A 5,664-nucleotide genomic window follows, 5' to 3' on the forward strand; every position below is an offset into this window, starting at 1 on the left:
TTTAGGTAAAGAAATTACACTGCTCGAAATAACTAATGCCTTTGAGGACTCAGATTTAAAGAAAGCAGTGGGGCCTGATAAGATTGGTCTGAATGACTTGAATAAAGTGCATAGCAGGCAACCAAGACTGCTGGCCAGAATTTTTTCGTCTTGGTTATCGACGAGAAGGGTACCAGAAAGTATCAAAAAGAACCGGTCGATATTGATACCTAAGAATGTACCAATTAGTGAACTTAAAAAAATCAGTAATTGGCGTCCGATTACCATCGGTACTGCATTCATGAAGTTATTCACAAAAGTATTAACTAAAAGACTCTCATTTTTTGTTGAATTGAATACGAGACATTGGCTTCATGAAGGTGAGAGGTTGTCTCGAGAATCTGACTCTTCTGCAAAATATCATAAAAGGGGCACAAAAAACAGTCACTCATTAGTAGTAGTGTTCAGAGATATCTCAAAAGCCTTTGACTCTGTCAGCCATGGTCTCATTATACAGAGTCTCGCAAGGTACAGAGTTCCATCATACATCAGAGACATAATAAAAGACTTATACACTGACTCAACAACATTTTTCAAGGGAAAGAACAACGAAGCAACTCCTGAAATAACAATGAAATCTGGGATTAAACAAGGTAACTCTTTATCCCCACTGCTATTTAACATTGCCATGGATCCTCTGATCTGTGATCTTCAGAAAAACGGCAAGGGCTTCACATTCGGATCAGATGGTCTTATTGAGCAAATCCCCACTCTCGCCATTGCCGATGACATTGCAGCACCTGGGAAGTAATGAGTACAAATCTAAAAATCATTGAAAAATTCAATAAAACAACAGGATTAAAACTTAATGTGAAAAAGACACATGGATTTTATATCAGTCACCATAAAGAGAAGATCCTGATTAACAACTGTAAACCATGGCAGTTTGAAAAACAAAATATTGAAAACATTCATCCAGGAGAAAGTGAGAGATACCTCGGATTGAACTTTGATCCACACACTGGCCATACAGGTAACAACAAAATTAATGAGGTTCTTGTTAATTGGGCTCAAAAACTTGATAATCTATCACTTAAGCCCACGCAGAAAATAGAAATGTTGTGTCAGTACTTGATCCCTAAACTGTCATTTAAATTGGAAATAACAGGAACAGAAGCTAAAACTTTAAATGTTCTGGATCAAACAATGAAAAAGTATGTCAAACATTTTCTACACCTTCCTGCATACACGTGATGGTCTCCTATATTCAAAAAGATCTTTTGGGGGCCTCTGTATACCAAAACTATGTACAACAATTGGTCTAAATAAAGTCAATAGTTTACCGTATCTCACGGCAGCTCCAGATCTGTACATAGCTCATTCATTCATGTATGCAGGTGAAATAATCAATGAAAAAATTGATAACATTATCAAAACACACAAACTCAACATTTTAGACAGTAGCTTTCTGAGTTATGATTTGAATTTGTTAGCAACATATGATTGGAGAAAAGAAGAATTTGATCAAAGGGCAAATCTCCCTGTCCAAGGTGATGGTATATAATACTTAGCATGTAATCCAACCTCAAATTTCTGGATCAGCAAGCATAATAAAATGAAAAAAAATCAGTACATAGCTGCGCTGATGTTAAGAGCAAATGTCTTGTATACTAGAGAAACCATCACTAGGGGAAGAAATCGTACATTTGCTACATGTACGTACTGTAAAGATGTTTGCGAAACAATTTTACATATTTCAGGTGCATGTCCCAAAACCAAGGACATTAGGACAAAAAGACATAATAAAATTCTGGAATTGCTCATTGATAGAGCAAAAAGGTGTGGTTGGATGGGATATAGGGAACCTCATGTTAAGAATAATCAAGGTGAACTACGAAAACCAGATGTAGTGTTTACCAAAAATGGTACAGCTGTAGTGATTGATGTTTCAAATCATTATGAAAACTCACAGAATTCCCTTGAATTAGCGTTTGAGAGAAAAAGTTAAATACTATCAGGATCTGTCACAGCAAATCAAAGATCTCACCAAATGTAATACTGTAAAATGCCATGGCTTTATTGTCAGATGTCATGGTATTTGGCCTCAATGTAATGATGTTGTTCTGGCTGATCTAGGTCTGCAAATTTCATTCCGGTTCAAAAATGTTTGCCTGACTACTTTAATGGACACTCTTAAAATGTGCCAAGTATTCATGGACAATTAAATATCAAGCTTATACTGAGATGTACACTTTCTTGCAGCACACATGTACCCCTTATAAAACATATTGTTTTAAACTGTTGATTTATCAATATTTAAATGTGGTTATACAGTTACATAATATTTTATAGTTGACACAAAATTTCGTATAGATGTGAATTTTATAGATGTGAATTTTTTTAGAATTTTATAGATGTGCATTTTCTAGTTAGATGTGCAAGTCATAGATGTGTATTTTTTAGATGTGTGCTTCTAACAATTTAGATACAAATGTGTACATCATAATTATTAAAATATCTTGAATGATGAATACTTTAATTCCTCAGGACTGTTCGTAGACAATTTTAAATTGTTGGAATAGTACTGCAGGGTGTACTATCTCTGGCCTATAACGTGATCCCAGTTCCAGTGAGGTCAGCGTTCAGTGTGGCTGTACTCCGGAGCGAACGAATGTTGTATTGTTGGAAGCAAAACCGATTTGATGCTGATGGGCAGCATAATAACCCAGAATGAGCCACCGCGTGGTGGTACAGAAATAGCCAAATGCCTCGTCATCTAATTAGTGATGCGCATGAATGGATGAACGAGATTCCCATTGTCCCTACCTACTATCTAGCAAAACCACAGCCAAGGGAACGGACTTGGCAGAATCAGCAGGGAAAGAAATACCCTGTTGAGCTTGACTCTAGTCTGGCACTGAGAAGAGACATGAGAGGTGTAGGATAAGTGGGAGGCCCTCAGACAGCCGGTGAAATACCACTACTCTTATCGTTTTGTCACTTACCTGGTGAGGCGGGGGCGAGCCCCATGGGGCTCTTGCTTCTGGCTCCAAGCTCCCGGCGCCTGTCGGGCGTGACCCGCTCTGGGGACAGTGGCAGGTGGGGAGTTTGACTGGGGCTGTACACCTGTCAAACGATAACGCAGGTGTCCTAATGTGAGCTCAGGGAGGACAGAAACCTCCCGCAGAGCAGAAGGGCAAAAGCTTGCTTGATCTTGATTTTCAGTATGAATGCAGACGTGAAAGCGGGGCCTCACGATCCTTCTGACTTTTTGGGTTTCAAGCAGGAGGTGTCAGAAAAGTTACCACAGGGATAACTGGCTTGTTGTGGCCAAGCGTAGATAGCGACGTCACTTTTTGATCCTTCGATGTCGGCTCTTCCTATCATTGTGAAGCAGAATTCTCCAAGCGTTGGATTGTTCACCCACTAATAGGGAACGTGAGCTGGGTTTAGACCGTCGTGAGACTGGTTAGTTTTACCCTACTGATGATGTGTTGTTGCAATAGTAATCCTGCTCAGTACGAGAGCAACCGCAGGTTCAGACATTTAGTGTATGTGCTTGGCTGAGGAGCCAATGTGGCGAAGATACCATCTGTGGGATTATGATTGATTGATTGATGGGAGACTTATATAGCGCTGCTATCACCCTACGGGCATCTTGGCGCTTTAGACTGAGGAACCATACCAAGGGGAACAGAGAGAGGAACAGGGAGAGCGAAACCGGATTAGACTTTGGGATAGAGCCAGGTTTTAAGTCCCTTGCGAAATTCAAGTAGAGAATTGCACTGTCTCAGATTCAGAGGAAGCTTGTTCCACATGCCGGAAGCTACTATACTGAAGGCCCTTCCGCCTACCCTAGAGCGTTTAAATCTCGGGACTACCAGTAGGCATGCTGTAGAGGAACAGAGCTGCCTAATTGGTAGATGGCGGACAAACTTGTCCTGCAAAGGAGCTGGGACCAGTCCGTGCACTGCTCTGAATGTCAGACACAGAGACTTGAAGGAGACCCTCTCCTTAACAGGGAGCCAGTGTAGGTCCTTCAATGCTCCGGTGGCCGAAGAACTACGACGTCGATCAAGCACTAGTTTAGCTGCTGCTGATTGTATCCTCTGCAATCCCTGGAAGATATACTGCGGGGCCCCCAAATAGAGGGAGTTGCAGTAGTCGAGCCTGCTTAATACCGTGCTGCGTACTACCGTGGCTCGTGACTCCCTGGGAAGTAAAGGTAGTATACTTCGGAGTAGTCGCAGCAAGGCAAAGCAGACCGAAGCGGTCTTACTGGCCTGGGATGCCATCTGGAGGTCATCATCAAGGATCACCCCAAGATTGCGTACCTTACTGACCGGTGTCAGGGGACCTTCCTCTGGAGAGAGTCTAAATTCAGGAGGTAGATGTTTTGGGATCCTACTTGGAGAGCAGAAGACCACCTCAGTTTTACCACTATTGAACTGGAGAGAATTCCTTCTGAGCCAGTCCGTGGTCTGCTTCATGCACTGCTGGAAACGATCCATAGGTAGTGCATCATCCCCTTCTAAAGAAAAGGCCAACTGCGTGTCGTCAGCGTAATTCACCAGGCTGACTCCAAAAGATTTAATTAAAGGAAACAGGGGCCGTAGGTAGATGTTAAAAAGGATGGGACTAATTGCAGATCCCTGTGGCACCCCGTACGCAACTGGAGACCTGCTGGAGGAGAAAGGGGTCAAGGTGACTACCTGCTGTCTACCATCTAGGTAGGATTGAAGCCATTGCAGCGCTCTGCCTTTAACACCTATCTGCTTTAGTCTCTCCACCAGGACTGGGTGGCTCACCGTGTCGAATGCTGCCGCCATATCGAGAAGTACTAGAATCATGGCAGTCCCGTTGTCGGCACGCACTCGAAGATTGTCCAGCATGGTAATCAGAGCCGTTTCGGTCCCGTGGCCGGGACGAAAACCGAACTGATCCCTGTCAAGCAGGATATTCTCCTCCAGGAAGCAGGATAGTGTCTTACTTACTGACTTTTCAAGAATTTTCACCGGGTAAGGCAAGAGTGAAATTGGCCTGAAATTAGCTGGTACCAGAGGGTCCAGATTTGGTTTCCTAATCAGTGGGGTTACCACTGCTAATTTCCAGCAATCCGGGACAGATCCAACCATCAGGGACTGATTGCAAATCATCCTCAGCCATGGGAAGGTGTTACGCCCATGTAATTTCCAGATTTTATGAGGGAGAGGGTCAAGAGGAGAGCCAGAGGACACACTTTCTATTAGACTATCAAAAGCCATCTGAGAGAGTGGTTGAAAGCTGTCTAGGGCCGCGGTCAGTGGTAGATCTCCGTCGGCCAAACTGGCAGTTTCCTCAGAACCATCCTGAGTATTGTCATGTAGTATATTGACGATGTTGGCAATCTTTTCCTGGAAGTAGGAGGCAATTTCATTGCACAGGGCTTGTGAGGGAGCTACTCTGTTGTTCATACAATCCGGGGTAGAGAGGTCGCGGACAATCTTAAAAAGGGCTTTGGTCCCATTAGAGGCCTGGGTGATGGAGTTCGCATAGAAATCTGCCTTGGACCTCAGGATCAGAGCTTTATATTGTTGTTGGATCAATCTCAGGTCTTTCTTATCATCCTCGGCATAGTTTCTTCTCCACTTCCTCTCTGCTTGCCTACGGGAGAGTCTAAGTTGATGCAGCTCCTCATTGTACCAT

The 5,664-nt window shown here is 43.1% G+C and overlaps 1 pseudogene; it reads left to right on the top strand.

The window, feature by feature from the left end:
* LOC146783268 (28S ribosomal RNA) overlaps positions 1-3,647 on the top strand; it is a 7,937-nt pseudogene extending 4,290 nt beyond the window's left edge.
* Positions 3,648-5,664: the final 2,017 nt, after the last annotated feature.

Source organism: Triturus cristatus, chromosome 11 (genome assembly GCF_964204655.1).
Source record: "Triturus cristatus chromosome 11, aTriCri1.1, whole genome shotgun sequence".
Lineage (NCBI taxonomy): Eukaryota > Metazoa > Chordata > Amphibia > Caudata > Salamandridae > Triturus > Triturus cristatus.